Source organism: Nuphar pumila, chromosome 5 (assembly GCF_984573655.1).
Source record: "Nuphar pumila chromosome 5, dmNupPumi1.hap1.1, whole genome shotgun sequence".
In the NCBI taxonomy this organism is placed as follows: domain Eukaryota; kingdom Viridiplantae; phylum Streptophyta; class Magnoliopsida; order Nymphaeales; family Nymphaeaceae; genus Nuphar; species Nuphar pumila.
In genome coordinates this window covers 97855082-97879082 of record NC_143253.1, presented here as the reverse complement: position 1 = coordinate 97879082, position 24001 = coordinate 97855082, and positions in this window count along the sequence as shown.

Here is a 24001-nt window from a genome sequence, read left to right as displayed (position 1 = left end):
TCCGCTGCTAAAAGCTTTTCTAAGTTCCGCTGCAAAGAAAAAAAAAATCCATGAAAATTTTAACTTAGCTTTGTTTTGAAAATCCGGGGCGTTGCAATGCAAGTATAAGCCTACAACAACAAACAAAGTATCAACAATAGTTTTAGCCAATTGTCACATGTCCAAGAATCAAGCCCTTAACAAAAGACTCCTTACTTATAGTCCAAGTGATACCAATTCAGGAGGAGAACAATAAATGTCAAAGTGATAAATATCACACATGATTTGAATCATGCATGATACCGAGTAAAGATAAGATCTTATATATAAGATCACGCATGATCAAATCATGTGCGATTCTAGCTTAGCATTCATGCATCATTTGGCAGGATTGTATGTTTATTGTAACTGTTGATTTTTGTCCTTATTATCAAGGGATTTGTGTAACGCCCCAAAATCGTGGACTTGAAACCTTTTATGAAAAAGGTTGAAAGCTTTGAAACCAATCATTTATCAGAGTTTAAAACAGAAGTTCAGCGGAAGATCAGGTTCAAAACAGCAAGTCCCTAGACCTTGGGCGCATTACAACATAAATGCAGACTTCCTCTTATAAACCGATTTGCAACTCAAATATATATTTTATTGAAATGAAATGAAGAACCAAGTTTTGGTAATACAGTTTTAGAAATCCAAAGTTCTAATCAAAAGAGATGCTTTCAAAGAGACTTTATACCACATCTATCAAAAGTGTCCCCAAGAGCGCAACGTCGGGAAAGGGCATTGCCTTGAATGCATCGCGTCATTGTGTCATCGCAAGCTGTTTCAACCTGTTCACCACCTGCCCATGAAATGGGTCAGTCTCACAACAGACTAGTAGGGGTGCAAAGGACAAGAATGAGCAAAGGCTACAATAAGCAAGATAAATGCTAGCTCAAGCAGGGACAAGCAAAACTAGCAAATCTAACCAAATGTGTTGTAGAGTAAGCAATGCTCTAGTAAGGCAAACAATTACGTACAAGAGCAATAAAGATTATAGTGCTAAACAAGCAACTATAGAAATCTCCTAGAGTAACTAACTCTATCCACCAGTCAAGCAAAGCAAATGCATAAGACAAGCATTCATAATAACACTCGTAATATGTATACAAGTACCATTGGGTGGCTCAATCCATTAACAAGCAACTACATTAATCGTAAGGCACAAGCTATTGCATCACAATCAATTCATAAGTTACACATGATAAGCAATCTAACTAGTATGAGAAGCTAGTTATTACCAAGCAAGGAACTGCATAAGCAGTTTAAACCAACAAGGGTAACGCCTCGAAAGGCGTACATAACTCAACGATTAGCGTACCGAACTACCGAGCTAACAAGCAAGCAAGCAATGCACGTCACAACACGCATATCTCATGATCATGTGTATAAGTTATATCTTGTCTCATTATTGAGCAGGTCATTGTGGGTACGCACAAGACAAAACGTAGAAACAGCCGAGATCGATTCGGGGGTCCATTATACTATGTATTTTATCATACCCCGAATGACTGACTGAGTCCGCTTCCTAAGGGGACGGCCAGTGACCAAGGGAGTAAATCTCCAAAGGCAAACAAAGGCCCAATGGATGCGCATCCAAACTTCTGTAGAAGTGGCCTAAAGGATTTCCCCTAACCTCCAATGACTGGGGAAGGTCGGATCTTTGCCCGAGATTGTCATTAATGATTGTCCATCGGAGTTTTGTACCATTCATCCTCTCTCTTGATGAACCATCTCGAATGAGCACGACGGAGGGTTTCTTAACTGTCGTCCCATTCTACATGCTTTGGTCTTTCAACCCAAACGAGCATCTTGCCTGTGAAGGCGCATGATTATTATTTAGGTGAGTTATACGCGCCATTGCGCGTTTGAGGCAACCACACAATTCTCATCCTACTCACCGCAGTATGCATCATACATATTCAAATGTACAATCACGATGAAAAGGGTCAATCCATAGTGAGGGTAGAAACATCACTCTTGTGATCTTAAACACATGCCATTGCATGTTCGAGGCAGACATAGACCTCTCATCCTACTCATCGTAGTACGCAACGTACATGTTCAAAAGTACAACCACGATGAGAGGGGCATGGATCTCTTGCAGGAAATCCCAACACTTCTGCTTTACAGAAGTCTACAGTGAACTCATTCAAGTTTCAACTTATAGTGCTCGGATCCTTTAGACGATCGCAAGCAAGCTGCCTATTAGGCGCATATCAACATAGCAGGATTTAGCTTAATGTGTCAATACATGCTTAGAGGTTACTACAGACCTTTCGTCTTTCTCTTCGTAGTCCAAACATATTGTACGTGACTAAAAGTACAACAACAAGCGGAACATAGATTCCTCGTAAGAGGTCCAACAATACCTTCACGAAGGAAGGAAGGCGCTACAATCTTGGTTGAACCAGAAAGCCTGGAAACTAGGTCTCGCATCAGAGGCGAGGTAATGCCGATCTAGCGATGGCGTAAGTACCTCGCTAGGATCCCCGCCCTACTCATGCACAGGCTTCTAAATAAGGCTATCTGAGTCGTATCAAATAGGGGAACTAAGGTTGTAACACATCTATCCCAAATGCATCAATTTGGGAGATTCGGTTGCTATCTCTGCTTTACGAGTTATATATCTTGAAAATAGGTTTGCACCTAAGACGATGTCTTTGGAGAACCGAAGTGCATAAGTGTGTGTCGTGGCTTGTAAGACAAGTGAAACGATATACACTATACACTCGAAGCTGCACTCAGGGAGTACAAGCTGACAATGGACAAACCCGCGCACATACTAATACAATGGCAAATCGAGGGGCAAGACTCGATGGGTGAAGCTGCACCGCAAGGGTAGAACGCTAGAGCTACACACGAGGTATGAGATCATACCTCGATCATTGTAATGCACAAGCAGGCCACTACGCAAGCAACTCGTGAGGTATGAGATCCTATACTGACTACGCAAGTGTAAAGGACAACTCACGAGGCATGGGGTTGCACCTCGACTAAACGATAAGCGTAAACAAGTAAAGAAGCATACGACAGAGATAAGAATACATGCACGAAGGGCAACAACAAGGTAAGGACAAACACAAGCAAAAGGCAAGTGCAAGAGCAAGCACGACAGTACAGGAAAGTAAAGTACGAAGAGTAAAGCAAGAAGCAAAGCCATGGCGCATAAAGTGCGGGGCAACAAGTAAATGCAAGAAAGTAAAGTGCATGAACATAAAGGAGGACCAGGATTGCATCCTGGAGAACAAGGCAGACATAAGCAAGTAAATGTCAGGGCGAAAAGCGCGGTGCAGCAGGAAAGTAAAGTGCGAGAAAGTAAAGAGGACAAGGATCACGAAACTGCGTCTTTGAGTTAAAAGACATGGAATGTAAAGACAAGAATGGAAAGCCTAGGCAAATATAGCGCGGCGGCGACAGAAAGAAAAGTGCAAGAAAGTATAGAGGACAAGGATCGCGAAACCGCGTTCTTGAAGGTAAAGACATACGTATACATATATCGTCATCTTTTAGTTATCTTTCTTATTTTAGCATTTATCAATTCATTGTCCTTTCACGCAAAAACCCCCTACCTTAAGGGGTTGCGGGTCCTCGTACGCATGCAGCGTAGGCAAACAAGAGCTCAAGCCACAGAGGGCGAGCTAGATCCACCGTTCAACCTGGAGAGCTTAGAACGTTAGTATATGCCGTAAAATAAACAAGAAGCAATAAAGGCAGTGAGGCCTCTTGCCTGCAGGAGGCAGATGCAGGAACTCTGCATCCTACAGACAAGGGTGCCAGAGGCAGGGGCTTCAGCCTTGCCTGGAAACACCAACAGAGGCAGGGAGCAGGAGCTCTTTGTCTGCTAGCAAAAAGAAAGGCAGGAGAGGGAGTAGAGGCTCCCTGCCACACCTGCCACAACAAGGCAGAGGGAGAACACCCCCTGCCAGAACACGAGACAGGGGCGTAGCCCCCTGCCGGCAGCAAGAACAAGGCAAGGGGCAAAGCCCCTTGCCGGAGAACAACAGAGATGCAGGGGGCAAACCCCTGCTCGAAAACAGAAAAGCAGGGGAGCTTCGCCCCCTGCCGGCAAAACGCAGGAGGCAGGGGGACAGAACTCCCTGCCGAGGAGCAACAGAGGATGCAGGGGGGTTCCGCCCCCTGCAGGAAAACCAAAGGAGGCAGGGGGGCAGAACCCTCTGCCGAGATAACCACAACGGAGCAGGGGGTTTCAACCCCTGCTGAGGAAAAACAGAAAGCAGCGGGGAAGCTCCTCCCCCTACCTGAAAACAACAAGGGGCAGGGGGGGCTCGCCCCCTGCCATAAAACAAATGCAGGCACAAAGACAGGGGGATAGAGCCCCCTGCCGAGACAAAGAGAGACAGGGGGGTTGGAGCCCCCTGCCGACTGACTCCCAAAAAGAAGGCGAGGGGTTTAACCCCCTGCCGACAACAGGTGACGACAGGGGGCTCAGCCCCCCTATCAATCAACCCCAAAAGGAAGGCAGGGGTAACCCCCTACTGACGAGAGGTGACGACAGGGGGCTCATCCCCCCGGTCGACCAACCCAACACAGAAGAGGAGAGGGGGGAAAGAGGTTTATACCTTGGAAGACCGCAACGAGGGGAAAGAAAGGCGGTCGATGGCAACGAACGGCGGGGGCTGCAGCACCCTGGACGGAAATAGAGGTTGACGGCGATTCGTCGATGCTCGGGGTTTCTGGCGCAGCCTCTAATGAGATCGAGGAAGACGATGGCGACGACATCAAGATCTCCTTCGTCAGGCAAAAGGGGGCGAAGGAAGGAAAGGAGGTTCTCCGGGGTCACCGGCGCGCGCCCTCGGACTGGCAGAGGGAGCCGGAGAAGAAAGGAGACGAGTGGCGACCGACGGCGAATCGTCGACAATAGGGAGGATCGCTGGTCGTCGTCGGCTGAGGATGTCGGCTGCGAGTCGTCGGCAGCTGAAGGGGGGACATTAGTGGCGACGCTAGCTGGCGGCGGAAGGGGAGGAAGCGAAGAGGTGGTGGTCGCCTGCGTCGATCGCCGGCAACCAAAGATTGTTGATGGCTGAAGGGATGCTGAGGGCTTCGATCGCCGGCAGTAGCAAAGGTGGAGGGTCGGCAGCGAGTTGTCGGTGTCGGCTCGAATGTCGTCAGGACTCAGAGGGGAGGCGACCGGACGGAATCGCTCATCGGCGTCTTCGATCGCCGACGGCAGCGTGAGGGGGGGGGGGGGGGGCGGAGCAGATGAGAGAGAAGGGGCGAGGGGTTTTGGACCCTCGCCCGAGACGTTGTCCTTTTAAGGACACCGACTTCTCGAGAATTCGAGAAGCCGGGGCACGAGTCAGCTCGAGCTCTGGTCCAGCCCGGATCCGGACCCGACACAGGGTTCAGACCCTGACACGTGTTCGACACGTGCAGGGCACGTGTCTGACACGAGTCGGACGTGATTTTTTTTTCACGGGCTTTACATCCTACCTCCCTTAAAAGAATTTCGTCCTCGAAATTTCATAGAAAGGTGATCTGCCTAGACCGCAGCCTAAGGAAACTAGGTAGATTAGGATGCACGTGCGCACACGAACCCCCAAACACATAAGCTTTTGAAGGGATCAGGACAATACATAATGAGTCCCAAAGAAAGGTTCGAAGCCAACAACTTGATTGAACAAAACGTATGTGTGAATTCATTAATAACTTGTCTTCGCAAGAGTTCATAGAGAGCCATAAATAGAAAGGGAGTTTAGCAGAAGGCTATTAGAATATTTATTCGCTATCTTCAAGGATGAAGAAACACAACGAGTCATCAAAGAAAAGGAATCTAGTAGAAGACCATAGGAAAGGTTTATTCATTAACTTCTACTTGATGCGATAAGGGATGAAGAGACAAAACGAGACATTGCTCTAGTTTACGTTCCTTGAATGGGGTCTCTAAATCATTATAAAGACGTTGTGTGTCACACTCGGAATTTCTAACAAACTCTGCGTCATGAATAATCACAATCCATTCATATCATGACTAACTTAAGGCGTCATACTTTTTTATAAAAGCCCACCCTTCCAATAGAAGGTTGAAAAACATGATCAAGATCTAAAAATCAATAAAGATCTGATTCACACATCTGAGTTGGGCATATAATCATGTTATAACAGAAAGCCAAATCTATAGATTCACAACTGGCTATATCAATCAATATTAGAAGATCAACATAACTCACCATAACCTTTCATGGAAATCAAAATCACACAAGTTCCTCGTCGGACCTCCTGATCTGGGAAACGTACGACCTCACAAGGGATTACCGCTCTAGATGGTATACCTGGTCTTGGACAATACACTTCCTCACAGTTCAACGTCTCTGCGGCTACCCACTCTTGGACAGTGTATATCCTCACAGATATTCTACCACTCTAGCCGGGTTACCAGATCTTGGTCATACGTACCCTTACAAAAAACCTTTGGGAACCCAATCCTCAACAAATGCCATAATCAAAGAAAATCACTGCGATACACGTATCAGCACAAATGACCGCTCACAGGGTCGATAGCCACTAATAATCAACAAGATCCACGCCGAATCACCTGGTCTGGAAAATGTACGACCTCACAAGGAATTACCGCCCTAGATGGTATACTTGGTCTTGGACCATACACTTCCTCACAGTTCACCGTCTTTGCGGCTACCCGATCTTGGACAATGCACGTCCTCATAGAAATCTACCAGTCTAGTCGGGTCACTCGATCTTGGTCATACACCCTCTCGCAGATGATCCATTGGAGATCAGATCCTCAACAGATACCATACACAATGATACATGCATCAATACAATCGACTGATCAAAACAATTGACCACACTCGGGGTCAGAAACCACCAATATGAGCACAAGCATATATACCAGCAATATGCATCGTATCACTTCACATGGAAAAACAAAACACAGAATCACACATTCTTCCAACAAGGTTCCGCGAACCATAATCATATATCGAAAATAAACATTCACCGCATGCTCTCGATAATTCTATTCAGGTGGCATGACCAACACATCACATAGAAGATTTACACTACGCAACTCATCATTGCCACAAGAAACAATGTATCTTCAAATAGGACCTCAAAGCATGTGCAATCAAAGCATGAATTCTATACACAGAAACACGCAAATAATATATTTTGAATCATCCTGACCTCAACTTACGTAACTCCTACGTAATTCAATAAATTCACAGGATTCAAGTTATATGTGCAAATAAGACAATTCAAATCATTGCACCATCATATGCATTCACAATTCTTACCTCGAAGCACATCGCATTCGACCACTTCAGCGTGAAACACACGCACATATTTACAAGACATGTTAGTCCAAAATTCATGATATTCGTCGATCATGCTATACAAGGATGATATAATCACTTAACCAATCATAATGTGAATCCCTGCAACACAGTTATGTAGGTGTGATATATCATCAAACTACTAATCATTTGTAGTCATGAGGTGTCATTCATCTAAATGATCTAAACTAATGATTTGTAGGCGTGATAGGTCATCCACCTAACAAGTCGAAACTGGTCATTTATAGGCATAACAAATCAACTACCCAAAAACTAATCAGTTGTAGGCGTGACATGTCATTCACCTAATAGGCATCATAATCATTAAGATCACAAAGACACCAAAAGTCATACATAATTCCATTGATAAGCTTTAACTTAACAAAAATACGTAACAAAACACACAAAAAGTCTTAAACTAAGACTATCAAAAGTGTCTATTTGTTGTTTTCTATGTGTTCTGTTGCTATTGCTGAGGAGGTTGGGGTGTACTGCCTACTCGCTGGAGGTCATCAACCTTCTTTATGCGGCAATCACGGATAAAGTGGCCCATCTTGCCACAATAAAAGCAGCCACCAGAGGCTCGGGGACATGCCTGTCCACGGTGAACACGATCGCATCTCAAACACTTTGGGTTTAACGGTCGTTGAGGCTCATTTTCTTCACTTAGTTTCTATCTTTTAGCAGGTCGATGCTTGTTATCAGCACTATCTTCGGCGGACTTTTTATCGCGATGTTGTTTAAAGTGGCATACTTCAACAGAATGACCCACCTTTCCATAAAAATTACAACCATCAGGGTTCCGAAGGCACATAGGATCGAACAAAACATAAGGGCTGACACTCCGCCCTAGGTTGGTGATCTCGCAACCCAACCTATCAACCTTATGATCCAGGTTCTGGACCATTGCTTGGAGCTGTTCAACTGCTCTGGTTAATGCGTCTATAGATTTGATCAGTTTATTGAACGACATCTAAGCAAAAATACATTCTTTAATTAAAATTAATGCCCTAGACTTGAAACCTAACCAAATGTATATTCTAATTAAAATTAATTCCATGTTGCTCCGATACCAAAAGTTGTAACGCCCCAAAATCGTGGACTTGAAACCTTTTATGAAAAAGGTTGAAAGCTTTGAAACCAATCATTTATCAGAGTTTAAAACAGAAGTTCAGCGGAAGATCAGGTTCAAAACAACAAGTCCCTAGACCTTGGGCGCATTACAACATAAATGCAGACTTCCTCTTATAAACCGATTTGCAACTCAAATATATATTTTATTGAAATGAAATGAAGAACCAAGTTTTGGTAATACAGTTTTAGAAATCCAAAGTTCTAATCAAAAGAGATGCTTTCAAAGAGACTTTATACCACATCTATCAAAAGTGTCCCCAGGAGCACAACGTCGGGAAAGGGAATTGCATTGAATGCATCACGTCATCGTGTCATCGCAAGCTGTCTCAACCTGTTCAACACCTGCCCATGAAATGGGTCAGTCTCACAACAGACTAGTAGGGTGCAAAGGACAAGAATGAGCAAAGGCTGCAATAAGCAAGATAAATGCTAGCTCAAGCAGGGACAAGCAAAACTAGCATATCTAACCAAATGTGTTGTAGAGTAAGCAAGGCTCTAGTAAAGCAAACAACTACGTACAAGAGCAATAAGGATTATAGTGCTAAACAAGCAACTATAGAAATCCCCCAGAGTAACTAACTCTATCCACCAGTCAAGCAAAGCAAATGCATAAGACAAGCATTCATAACAACACTCGTAATATGTATACAAGTACCATTGGGTGGCTCAATCTATTAACAAGCAACTACAATAATCGTAAGGCACAAGCTATTGCATCACAATCAATTCATAAGTTACACATGATAAGCAATCTAACTAGTATGAGAAGCTAGTTATTACCAAGCAAGGAATTGCATAAGCAGTTTAAACCAACAAGGGTAACGCCTCGAAAGGCGTACATAACTCAACGATTAGCGTACCGAACTACCGAGCTAACAAGCAAACAAGCAATGCACGTCACAACACGCATATCTCATGATCATGTGTATAAGTTATATCTTGTCTCATTATTGAGCAGGTCGTTGTGGGTACACACAAGGCAAAACGTAGAAATAGCCGAGATCGATTCGGGGGTCCATTATGCTATGTATTTTATCATACCCCGAATGACTGACTGGGTCCGCTTCCTAAGGAGACGGCCAGTGACCAAGAGAGTAAATCCCCAAAGGCAAACAAAGGCCCAATGGGTGCGCATCTGAACTTCTGCAGAAGTGGCCTAAAGGATTTCCCCTAACCTCCGATGACTGAGGAAGGTTGGATATTTGCCCGAGATTGCCATTAATGGTTGTCCATAGGAGTTTTGTACCATCCATCCTCTCTCTTGATGAACCATCCCGAATGAGCACGACGGAGGGTTTCTTAATCGCTGTCTCATTCTACATGCTCTGGTCTTTCAACCCAAACGAGCATCTTGCCTGTGAAGGAGCATGATTATTATTTAGGTGAGTTATACGCGTCATTGCGCGTTCGAGGCAACCACACAATTCTCATCCTACTCACCGCAGTACGCATCATACCTATTCAAATGTACAATCACGATGAAAAGGGTCAATCCATAGTGAGGGTAGAAACATCACTCTTGTGATCTTAAACACATGTCATAGCATGTTCGAGGCGGACATAGACCTCTCATCCTACTCATCGTAGTACGCAACGTACCTGTTCAAAAGTACAACCACGATGAGAGGGGCATGGATCTCTCGCAGGAAATCCCAACACTTCTGCTTTACAGAAGTCTACAGTGAACTCATTCAAGTTTCAACTTATAGTGCTCGGATCCTTTAGACGATCGCAAGCAATCTGCCTATTAGGCGCATATCAACATAGCAGGATTTAGCTTAATGTGTCAATACATGCTTAGAGGTTACTACAGACCTTTCGTCTTTCTCTTCGTAGTCCAAACATATTGTACGTGACTAAAAGTACAACAACAAGCGGAACATAGATTCCTCGTAAGAGGTCCAACAATACATTCACGAAGGAAAGAAGGCGCTACAATCTTGGTTGAACCAGAAAGCCTGGAAACTAGGTCTCGCATCAGAGGCGAGGTAACGCCGATCTAACGATGGCGTAAGTACCTCGCTAGGATCCCCGCCCTACTCGTGCACATGCTTCAAAACAAGGCTATCTGAGTCGTATCAAATAGGGGAACTAAAGTTGTAACACATCTATCCCAAATACATCAATTTGGGAGATTCGGTCGCTATCTCTGCTTTACGAGCTATACATCTTGAAAATAGGTATGCACCTAAGACGATGTCTTTGGAGAACCGAAGTGCATAATTGTGTGTCGTGGCTTGTAAGACAAGTGAAACGATATACACTATACACTCGAAGCTGCACTCAGGGAGTGCAAGCTGACAAGGGACAAACCCGTGCACATACTAATACAATGGCAAATCGAGGAGCAAGACTCGATGGGCGAAGCTGCACCGCGAGGGTAGAACGCTAGAGCTACACACGAGGTATAAGATCATATCTCGATCATCGTAACGCACAAGCAGGCAACTACGCAAGCAACTCGTGAGGTATGAGATCCTATACTGACTACGCAAGTGTAAAGAACGACTCACGAGGCATGGGGTTACACCTCGACTAAACGATAAGCATAAACAAGTAAAGAAACATACGACAGAGATAAGAGTACATGCACGAAGAGCAACAACAAGGTAAGGATGAACACAAGCAAAAGGCAAGTGCAAAAGCAAGCATGACAGTACAGGAAAGTAAAGTATGAAGAGTAAAGCAAGAAGCAAAGCAATGGCACATAAAGCGCGGGGCAACAAGTAAATGCAAGATAGTAAAGTGTATGAACATAAAGGAGGACCAGGATTGCATCCTAGAGAACAAGGCAGACATAAGCAAGTAAATGCCAGGGTACAAAGCGCGGGGCAGCAGGAAAGTAAAGTGCGAGAAAGTAAAGAGGACAAGGATCGTGAAACCACGTCCTTGAGTTAAAAGACATGGAATGTAAAGACAGGAATGAAAAGCCTAGGCACATATAGCGCAGCGGCGACAGAAAGGAAAGTGCAAGAAAGTAAAGAGGACAAGGATCGCGAAACTGCATCATTGAGGGTAAAGACATACGTATATATATTATACGTATACATATATCGTCCTCTTTTAGTTATCTTTCTTATTTTAGCATTTATCAGTTCATTGTCCTTTCACGCAAGAATCCCCTACCTTAAGGGGTTGTGGGTCCTCATACGCATGCAGCGTAGGCAAATAAGAGCTCGAGCCACAGAGGGTGAGCTAGATCCACCGTTCAATCTGGAAAGCTTAGAACGTTAGTATATGCCGTAAAATAAACAAGAAGCAATAAAGGCAGCGAGGCCTCTTGCCTGCAGGAGGCAGATGCAGGAACTCTGCATCCTACAGACAAGAGTGCCAGAGGCAGGGGCTTCAGCCCTGCCTGGCAACACCAGCAGAGGCAGGGAGCAGGATCTCCCTATCTGCTAGCACAAAGAAAGGCAGGGGAGGGAGCAGAGGCTCCTTGCCACACCTGCCACAACAAGGCAGGGGGAACACCCCCTGTCAGAACACGAGACAGGGGCGCAGCCCCCTGTCGGCAGCAAGAACAAGGCAAGGGGCAAAGCCCCTTGCCGGAGAACAACAGAGATGCAGGGGGCAAGCCCCTGCTCGAAAACAGAAAAGCAGGGGGCTTCGCCCCCTGCCTGCAAAACGCAGGAGGCAGGGGGACAGAACTCCCTGCCGAGGAGCAACAGAGGATGCAGGGGGGTTCTGCCCCCTGCAGGAAAACCAAAGGAGGCAGGGGGCAGAACCCTCTGCTGAGGAACAAGAGGAGAGCAGGGGGCTCCACCCTCTGCCGAGATAACCACAACGGAGCAGGGGGTTTCAACCCCTGCTGAGGAAAAACATAAAGCAGCGGGGAAGCTCCTCCCCCTATCTGAAAACAACAAGGGGGCAAGGTGTGCTTTCCCTCTGCCAGAAAACAAATGCAGGCACAAAGACAGGGGGACAGAGCCCCCTGCCGAGACAGAGAAAGACAGGGGGGTTGGAGCCACCTGCCGACTGACTCCCAAAAAGAAGGCGGGGGGTTTAACCTCGTGCCGACAACAGGTGACGACAGGAGGCTCAGCCCCCCTGTCAATCAACCCCAAAAGGAAGGCAGGGGGTTAACCCCCTGCCGACAAGAGGTGACGACAGGGGGCTCAGCCCCCGTGTCAACCAACCCAACACAGAAGAGAAGAGGGGGGGAAATAGGTTTACACCTCAGAAGACCGCAACGAGGGCAAAGAAAGGCAGTCTATGGCGACGAACGGCGGCGGCTGCAGCACCCTGGACGGAAGCAGAGGCTGACGACGAGTCGTCGGTGCTCGGGGTCCCTGGCGCAGCCTCTAATGAGATTGAGGAAGACGATGGCGACGGCATCAAGATCTCCTTCGTCAGGCAAATGGGGACGAAGGAAGGAAAGGAGGTTCTCCGGGGTCACCGGCGTGCGCCCTCGGACTGGCAGAGGGAGTCGAAGAAAAGAGGAGATGAGTGGCGACCGACGGCGAGTCGCCGGCGCTCAGCAACAACAGGGAGGATCGTTGGTCGTCGTCGGCTAAGGATGCCGGTTGCGAGTCGGCGGCGGCTGAAGGGGGGACAGTAGTGGCGACGCTAGCTGGCGGCGGAAGGGGAGGAAGCGAAGAGGTGGTGGCCGCCTGCATCGATCGTCGGCAACCGAAGATCGTCGATGGCTGAAGGGATGCTGAGGGCTTCGATCGCCGACAGCAGCAAAGGTGGAGGGTCGGCAGTGAGTTGTAGGCGTCGGCTCAAATGTCGCCGGGACTCAGAGGGGAGGCGGCCGGACGGAATCGCTCGCCGGCGTCTCTGATCGTCGGCAACAACGTGAGGGGGGGGCGGAGCAGATGAGAGAGAAGGGGCGAGGGGTTTTGGACCCTCGCCCTAGACGCTGTCCTTTTAAGGACACCGACTTCTCGAGAATTCGAGAAGCCGGGGCATGGGTCAGCTTGAGCTCGGGTCCAGCCCGGATCCGGGCCCGACACAGGGGTTCAGACCCTGACACGTGCAGAGCACGTGTCTGTCACGAGTCGGACGCGATTTTTTTTTTCACGAGCTTTACAATTTGTAAGACCCATAATTTTTTAGACAATGTAAACACGCCAAATTTTCACCCTCATCCAGTGTTTATATATTTCATGTGTCATTGCATATCATTTGCATGCATTCGACATACTTTTTCATTGCATTGCATGGCATTGCATGTCATTACATCTCATTTTCGAGATCCAGCACTCCTGTTTTTAAAAATATTTAATCCAGATTCGGGTTTTAAAACTTTTCTTTCAAATCAATTTTAAAACCTGGGTTTTTAATCAACATTCTGTCATTTGTCAACCCCAGGGACATTATAGTTTAAAATATTTTTCTCAGAAAACAATCTAGATTCGTTTTAAACTCAATTTCAATTGATTTCAATTCTCAGATGAGACCCATTTAGGTGGTGTCGCTTCTGGATTCCTTTACTTGTCAAAAATCTCCAAAAAATTCAGAGTCCTAGTTGGATCAGGACTCTTTTTTCAGAGTCCAGTCGGATCAGAACTCTACTTTTCACTACCGTTTTACCTGTTTTCGGAGAAAAACCTTTCAAAATCTTCTGTTTGGCAAAAATTTCAAAGTTCTAGTTGGATCAGGACTCTTCTTCAAGAGTCCAGTCGGATCAGGACTCTTCTTCAGAGTTTCAATTGGATTGGGACTCTAATCTTTTACATCTATTTTATCCATTTTCAATCAAATCTTTCAAAATCTTTCAAAATGAGTCAGAAACTCAGAGTTTAAGTCAAAACAGGACTCTGTTTAGAGAGTCCTAGCTGGATCAGGACTCTGATCCTGATTTCAGTTTTGAAAGAATCTTTCAAAAATCTTTTCATCTATCAAAATTGTTACACTTTTATCAAAGAATTTCAAAATTATGAGGTTTTATCCTAGAGTCCTGATCAAATCAGGACTCTACCCCAGAGTCCTGATCGAATCAGGACTCTATCCAAAATTGATTTTTTATACTTCATTTTCACTGGTTTTCAAAAGCTTTACCCAAATTTCATCATTTGCTTATCAGAAAACCAAAAATCTTAGAGTTCTGATCGAATCAGGACTCTTTCTCAGAGTTCTAATCAGATCAGGACTCTAAACCAAAACTTCAATTTCATCTTGTTTTTAATTGTTTTTCAAAATTCTCTCATTTGTTTTCTCAGAAAATCCAAAAATCTGAGAGTCCTAGTTCAATCAGGACTATGTCCTCAGAGTCTCAGTTGAATCAGAATTATGTTCTATTTCAATACTTGTTATTGTTTATATTGTTTTTACAAGTTCTTTTGTCTGTTTTTCAGAAAATACCAAAAAAACTATAGTTTCAGTCCGATCAGGACTCTGTCCCGGAGTCCTAGTCCAGTCAGGAGTCTATTTTGAAGTCTGTTGCTACTTCCATTTTCATTTATTTCTATTTGTTTTCAAAATTTAGGTCACTTTGTAGAGTCCAGTTAATTCAGGACTCTATTTTAGAATTCTGATTGAGTTAGAAGTCTAGCCCTGACTGTGTTTTCTGACTTGTTTCACCATTTTCGATGAAATCTTTTCAAAAACTCCTTCATTCAGCTTTTAAAACCCAAAATCTCAGAGTCCTAAAAATCCAGGACTCTAACCTGGAGTTTCAGTTCGCCTAAGACTCTATTTTCAAAGATTTTGAATTTTAATTATTGATTTTAACCTCTTTTCAAAGTTATTTTCAGTGTTTATTTCAAATTTCTCAAAACCTGGTGTGGGCCCACTCAGTTGGCGCCACATCCAGGGAAGTTCTAACCCAGTTGGAACTCTATGTCATTTCAAAACTTTTAATTTCAAGCTTACATTTGAAAATCTTTTGAAAACTCTCTCAATTTCAAGTTTTAAAATCATTTCTTTAAAAACTCAAGTAGGGCCCACTCGGGGTGGCGCCACATTTGAGAAAGTCAGGGTTAGTTTAGGCTTAGTCAGTGTCTTGGTTAGTTTTAGAAGTTTAGAAGAGTCAAAATCTTTTTTGAAAATTCATTTTTAAAGTTTGGTTTTTAAACTAGTGTTTTTAGAGGTTTTTAAAACTTTAAAAACCAAATGTGGAAAAATGCCAAATGGCACCACATTTGGGGGCTTTTTAGGATTAGTTAGGGGTTAATTAGGATAATTTAGACTAGGGGTAGATAGGTAACTCCACCCCAAAATCGCCCCCCCCCCCTTGTTAGAGTCCAAAATTTTCAAAATTCCTAATTTTTAAACCTAAAAAAAATCTATAAATAGTCTCCATAGGGAGGACGATTTTCCAACTCTCTCTCCTTGGGATTCTTGGATCTTCTCTCTCCTCTTCAGCCCTTTCTCCATTGCAGCAACCTCAAGGTAATTATTTTTTGAATTTCTAGCTTTTATTTAATGTTTTTAACGGTTTTAAATCAATTTTAGCCATTAATACCATCTATTCTACTGATTAAACCATGGATTCAAGTCCAAGAACCTCAAGAGAGGTTCAAGAAGATGATCTAGCCTGGTTTCACTATTTTTACAGAGATTCTAATCCGGTAGAATCAAATATTGTATTGATTTTCATGTTATTAACCAATAAATCATGAGATTTACCCTTTTAATGGGTTAAATCCATGGTTTTAAAGGTAAAATCAAATTCCAGCCAATGATTCCCTGTGTTTATTTATTTTTTTTACTTATTTAAGTTTATTACATGTGTTTTAGCATAGAAATTAATTTCATTTTGCTGTTTGGTATTTTTTATTGTTATTTTCATTAGTTAAAGCATGATTTATTAGGTTTTATCAAATTTCTGTGAGTTTTTAGTTTAGAACAGAAAAGAGTATGTTGTTTAGGATTGAAATATTCACTTTTAATTTCTTATTTTTTTATATGTGATACATGAATGTGTAAATGAACTACTGTAAAAAAATCATAAGTTTTGGGATTCGAGAACTCTGTCAGAAAAATCAGACATTAAACCGTGATTTTAAATCTTTAAAATCGTTATTTAAATTCAAGAGGTAACTTGTTGTTATGATATTTTTCTCATTCTATATACGATTTGAGATCCGTAAAGTGATGTGGATTCATGTTGAGATAATCTATTTACTGTAAAATTTTGGTAATTTTTTGCTTCTGTTTAATATTTTCCACTGACAGAAAGTTTGATTTTAAATTTAAAACTCGTTAGGGTTTACCAAAACCCGAATCAGACTTGTAATAACCATAGATCTCAAACCACAGATATGATTCATGATCTGTAAAAAAGGAGTTTAATTATTTTTCTGTTTACTATTCACTGATAAAATTTCAGAAATTTTTTATTAGATTTTCTATTTATTTTTTTATTTTCAATCTGAAGTATCTGTTTTAACCCCTGTTAGATTTGTTAGATTTTAGTTCAGATTGCCGGAAGGGTTTCTCCCTAACCGAAGATGATTTTTCCAATATGTAAAAAAGAAAACCTCTGTTTTTATGTTTAGTTTGCCTCTGTAAAAATTCAGAAGTTTTCATGGAGGATTGACCCCTGATTCGGGTCTAACTCTGAAACTGGTTTGTGACCTAGGTTAAAAATAGCTTATTTTAGGTTGTTAATGCAATTTTTGGATTAAAATAATGTCAAAAAATTATTTTTGCAATTCCAATATGATTTTAGGGCTATAATAAGTGTATTTGCCAATTGTTATGAAATTTGGAATCCGTTTGATGCCTAAATTGATCAAATTTCAAAATAGGGCCCAGTAGGATCCCGAAACACTTCCAAAATCACAATTTTTGTGATATTTCTTGATTTTCGTGCATAAGTGTGTGTTTTTTGGGTTTTTTCATGTTTATAATCATATTAGGGTGTTTCATGTTTGATTTTGTGTTTATTTCAATCATGAATCTCAAATTTTATCAAAATCTATTTCAGTAAACCCTCATTTCAAGGCCATAGTCTTTCTATCAGGGGTAATTTGGTTATTTGACCTCAATTTCGAAATTCTAAACCCTAATTTTCATATTTTTAATCATGTCACATCTTACTTAGTTCAATTTATCATTATTTGCATTTCAAAACTTGCATTTTTACAAAATATCTTTCTAAAAACCCTGATTTCAAGGCCATAGTCTTGCTATTAGAGGTATTTTGGTCATTTTGACCCAAATTTCAAAATTTCAAATTTCATTTTATATTTATTCCATCTTATTTCATATTTCATTAATTTTATATCAGGGAATCATGGAAAGAGGCTTATATCTAGCAAAATCCAGTAATTTCTAGATATTACTGGATAAATCTAGAAAAGCCAACATATTTTCACTAACCAATTTTTCTACTTTTGCAGGAACATTGAAGACTTTATTTTCCTTTATTTCCTGTATTTAAATTTGATTAGTGATGTAAATTGTAATTAATTTTGGAATAAGAATTTCAATTCCTGCATAGATTAGGATTTGCATTGCATATAGTTTTAAACTTTGATATATAACTGCTATGTATGCCAATTCATGCATATTTTTACCAATTCACTATGGTCTACACGAATGGCACGTGCACTAGCTCTTATGGAGTTGACAAACTCGTTGGAATTTGTACTTATGGCCATAGTCAAAATACGAATGATGCCCAGATTTGTAATCTTCGTATTAGACACATTCAGCCTACACTCTTAGGCTAACTTCAAAAATGCACTGCATTTCTCAAAAATACAAAAAGGATTTCCTCAATTCCTCAAAATCAAGTCTTTCAAGTCCATACTCATTCATTTCATTCATTTGCAAGTTCAAATTCCAAATCAGAGAAATCGATTTTCTCAAAATTTTCTAAGTCTTATTCAAAAATCGATTTTCCCAACACATTGATTTTCCAATGATATTTCAAGCATTTACTAAGTTCAAAATCCTGATTTTCCAAGTTATGCATTCAATTTCAAAGTTTGAATTCAAAGAAATCAAATTTTTCCAAAGTCATTTCACATTTCTCAAAATCGATTTTTACAAAACCTTTGGATTCTTCATAAATCGATTTTCATTTTCCTGAGAAATATTCTCTCACCATGGTTCACGATTTTTTAAGTGTTATCTTTTCCAAAAAATTTCAAGTATTTTAAATCTTAAAGCAAACATCATGTTTTCAAACTTGCATTTTCAGAAATTCATAGCACATGCCTGATTCTTTGTGCATTTAGGAAATAGAATACGATTTAGAAAAATTGAGCAAAGTTAAGCATACAATTGATCCTTGGTTCAATTACCCCAGATAAAGGCGCCAGAAACGGTTGAACCTCGTACCGACAGGCGAGTCTCATTCTTCGGAATTATCCCGCATTTTAAAACGGAGGCGAGTTATTTTCAAAATCTTTTTCAAAGGTCAGTTTGACTTGCAAAAGTAAAAATTTTGCGATGATAACAAGTTTGGCGACCGAGATGGGACCTGTCTTTGCTTGATCAATCGTGTGCTTAACTTAGTTCAAATTATCAAAATCGTGTTCCATGGAATGTCAGCTTTTATTTCATTATATCATATGAACCTAGGAGCCTAGACTCAAACCCAGCTGACATGAATTGCGTATAGACTAAGTATGGTTTGGTAGGACCATATTGAGGAGGAAATTTTCATGCTCACATAGACTTAGGTCTAATACAACCCTCCTCAATCTAGGAATTATATAAAAACAATGTTTGCTTCTTCAAAAATTTTAAAATCTCTATCTCTTTAGGTTTTAGAGCCTTCTGATTTGATTGCATGTGCTCATATTTTCAAAAACAACTCCACCTATCTTTACCCGGTCTTCACGTTGCTGGGCTTTCTTCCAGAACCATAGTTCGGGACAAAGCCTCACAACTGGGCCACCTATTTAGGTGAAAACCCCTCTGCCATGTACCAAGGGCCATAGTCCAACGTATATCGGCACGTGCTCAAGGATGTTGGAAAACGTGAACCTAGAACCGAAGGAATTGATTTTATGCCACGTACATCGAGCCTCGGCTTGAGTATATTGGCATAGCATGATTGGACACAGATGATCTGAACCTTAGAGTTAGGATTAAGGTCCTACAGCTATTTCAAAACTTGTGCATCTAGAGTCAGCTTTTAGGGAATGTTGTATGGGCTTACTTGATTGTACAGGATGTGATTGAATGTTAGCTTCTTTTATTCCATTACATTTTTCACAAGTTTTCCAAAATACTGGACGATTTTCAAAAATCCTTAATTTTTCCATCTGTTTCCATATATTGTCTGAAATTTTCGATTTTATTCAAACTCTGGACAATTTTTCCAAATTCTCCTTATTTTTCTCAAAACTCTAGGTGATTTTTCATCCTTTCGTTCTTCTGGATCTCGAATTTCCTGCTTTATTTTTATCCTGCCTGCATCTTTTTAAAAAAAATTCCTTGTATTTTCCCAAGTCTTATTCCAAATTTTCCATGTTTTCCAGTCTACCTTGATGGCATCCAGTCAACTTGATTTGGTCTTTCCTGAGGTTCACATCTCCTACGAGGTGCGACAAGGTCTTCCTGAACATCGAGTCCTCAGCACCGGATCCTTCATTCCCCGGTGGTATTATTCATGGCTGAAAAACTTCTCTCATATGTTTCCAGACCATTTGGAAGATTGTGGATTGGAACTGGCATCCGCAGTGGGAAAGCAGACAGTCAACGACAATTTGATCCACGCACTGGCAGAGCGGTGGAATCCGAGCACTAGTACCTTCTGGTTCCCATGGGGGGAAATGACTTTACTGATAGACGAGTTCTCAGAGATTATGGGATTACCTGAACCAGTTGGTCAGCTTGGACATCCATTGAAGAAGCAATTTTTGATCAATGTCAAGGGTCTGGATCCCCGAGACGCTTTAGCTTGCATGACAGGACGCAAGTCTTGGCCATTGATCGAGGAGAATGGAAACGAATATGTGGACCTGTTCGAAATCTACATACAGTATGTAGCATTTGTGGAAGTCAGTTCCTTATCTCGAACAGCTCGAGAGAGAATCCAACACACGATGGTCCTATGCACTGTGGGATTAGCTCTATTTCCCGACGGACGGAATTATATGGATATCAGGATAGTTCAACTTCTGCGAAGGTGGGGAAGTCGACAGACCAGCCGCCTCTCTATAGCCATGGCCGCACTCGCTTTTCTGTACCGAGGGTTGACCTGTTTCACACTTGAAGAATCAATTCTAGTCGAAGGGTGCACCTATGCATTGCAATCTTGGTTCCTCCGGCATGTGACAGCCCGAGCCAGCTCATTCAGATACAATGGTGAAAAGCTTCTTCCAGTTGCTTGATACTGGTTCTTGATCGATAACCTTCAAAAGGAAGAAGTCATATGGGACTACTTTGATCGTCAGGAATCACCTCCCAGATATACTTACACATACGGCAATCGATTCAGGCTACTCTGCCCATTCTTCTGCGCATACTACCATCCAGAGCGGTGTGTCAGGCAGTTCTCTCAGAGACAGAAGCGCATTGAAATTCGCCCACTATCAGGGATCTTGCCAGAGTTCGATCTCACATCAGATCAGTGGTCCGGAGCATACCATTCTGCCAGACATGGCTGGGATTCTTTCATTACTCTCACTATTTTTCCTGATCCTCGAGCATCCTCTGATTATCAGGAGTGGTGGAAATTTTTTTTTCCCCCTCCCCTTTGTCAAGTTTATTATTAATAAAATCATGTTTTTTCTTTCTTCAATACAATTTCTTTAAATTTCATCCTATCTTGGTTTGACAACCTTGCCTAGGTAACAAGGCATATTTTCAGTTGTTTATTTTTGCAAAGGAATGACAATGCAATTATCGTAATCCCAGCGATGACTCAATCCTTAGTAATGGGATACTCTTTCAATTGTCTACCAAAATTCTCAATAAATGTTTTTCCCAATCAGAATTTCTTTCAAAAGCCTAACCATCAATTCTGCCTTGCAGAGAGCATTAGTGACATTCAAGAGAGCACATATATCCTTACATGGTTCAGACGAGGTCCGGAAAGAAGACCGCACCAGTCCCGCTTATCAGTTCTCTGTCAGCTTCAGTACGAGAAATGGCCTCTTCATAATCTGCTGGAAACGGAAGTCAGCAAGCTAATGTCGACATCGACCCACAGATGTACTCGTTGTTCCGAAAAATGTTGAGCAAGGTATTGTCTGAGGAAACAGGGGCCAGTTCAGGAAAAGCCCGCAGTAAGAAAAAGGTTAAAAGCCGAACATCAAAGAAGAGTGTAAAGATTACCAGAAAGCAGAATCGTCGCGAAGAAACATCTGATGAATCAGCAGAAGATACTGATGGCGAATATGAAACTCACCAGGCATTTAGAGGGTCTACTCAAAAGCAGGAGTCAGTTTATAAATTTGGTAGTCAGTCAGTCAATGACCCTACTCAGCCACAACTCCGAGATGTGATGAAAATAGTCAAGGATCTGCAGGCCCATGACAAAGGCAAAAGGGTCTTTACAAGCGAAGATTTCTATGACGGACTGGATGAGAATGATGATCTCGATAATCTCCCAAAGAAATTCATCAAGTTTGATGGTTCGGGTGATCCGAAAGCACATCTCGCCCTATTTTTCGCAGAATGTTCCAGGTTCAAGAGGAATAATCGTGTCTTATTTCTTTGCTTCCCTCGCAGTTTGGAGGGTATCGCAGCAAAGTGGTATTCAAAACATGTCAACCCGATCGAACTGAAAGAATTTGACAAGGTGGTAAACATGTTCATCGAGCGAATCCTTTTTAATGCTGAGGCACTTCCCACCCTCAGTCATCTCTGTGGCCTCAAACAGAAAGAAGATGAGAAGGCCCAAGATTTCATTCATAGATGGAGGTCAGCTTGCAACAAGATGAGAGACCCAATATCAGAGGGGCATGCATTGTCACTAATCTTGAATAATTTTTCACAACCCTTGAGAGGTTTCATTTCCACGGCACCGTCAAAAACCTTCATCGAACTGACAGAACGAGCCGAGTGGCTCGAGCTAAGCATGGAAAATGGAGTTTATGAAGGCTTCATCTTTACAAAGGGTAACAATCAGAATGAGCAGAAGAAGAAGGCTCACTTCACTCTTTCTGCCAATGATAGCAAAAGCAATAAGAAAAATCATGATAACTATTCAGAGGGATCCAAGGGCCGAAAAGAAAAGTTCTCCAACAATGATAAGCCTCTTCAATCTAGTCCTCAGCATAAAGATAAAGATCAAGAAAAGCCAAAGCGCAAGGATTGGAGTACGGATCAAAAGTTCACCCCTCTAGATCAGACACTAGAGAATGTTCTGGAATACATGCTCGCAAAAGATATGATCTGTTTACCTAAAGCACCTGATCCCGCAACAAGCATGGGTAGATTCAAAGAAAAATTTTGCAAATTTCATTGGGCAGTAGGACATGACACTGAGAATTGTTTCGTCCTGAAGAATATCATTCAAGATTGCATCGACAAGAATATCCTTATTGAAGATGAGGAAGATGCCAGTCGACCATCCTGAGCAAGTTTTCTAAAAAATTGACAATGTCGAGACTATGTCATTTTCAACATTTTGTCATTTTGAAGGGACAATGCAGTCCCAGTTCTTCTATCAATTTGTTATTTCCTTCTTCAATGCATTAATAAATTTGTCAATCTTTCTTATGGCCTGGCGTCATCTTTTATATTCCTTATTTGCAAATGTTTAAATGTCTTCTTACAAGGGGTAACCTTTTTCAAAGTGCCTCTCTGATCAACCAAGAAGCTCATTGTCAGTTTTTACCTCGTTATCTTCAGAAAATTTTCATCAAATATCAATTACTTATCCTTCCATCCAGCATCTTATTTCCCAATTACACTAGGGCATTTTTTTCTTGAAAATTTGTTTTTTTTTTAATATTCTATATGCAGGCAGGATCAAACAAATCTCCCATTTTGCACGCATGTACACCCATTTATATCATTTTGCATTTATTTGCATTCATTTGCATTCATCTGCATTCATCTGCATTCATCTGCATTTGCATCAAGCTTCCCCGCTCAGGAGAAGGGGTTAATCCTGAAAATAGGATCTGAAAAGCTAACTATGATGGTCCATTCAAATCATGAAATAAGAATTTTTATTTCCCAAATTCAAAACCCATAAGTTGAACTCTTCCTTCTTAAATTGTGATCCTTAGGTTAAATCTCTAAGGAATTGATAGTTCTTAGGCTGAATCCCTATTGAACTCATGTCGTTCTCAGTGAACCAATGTTGTTCTCAATTGAACCAATGTCGTTCTTAGGCTGAATCCCTATTGAACCCATGTTGTTCCCAGTGAACCAATGTCGTTCTCAATTGAACCAATGTCGTTCTTAGGCTGAATCCCTATTGAACCCATGTCGTTCCCAGTGAACCAATGTCATTCTCAATTGAACCAATGTCGTTCTTAGGCTGAATCCCTATTGAACCCATGTCGTTCCCAGTGAACCAATGTCGTTCTCAATTGAACCAATGTTGTTCTTAGGCTGAATCCCTATTGAACCCATGTCGTTCCCAGTGAACCAATGTTGTTCTCAATTGAACCAATGTCGTTCCAAATGAACCAATTCCCAATTTCGACCCTTTTGGGTCACCCAATACCATCATC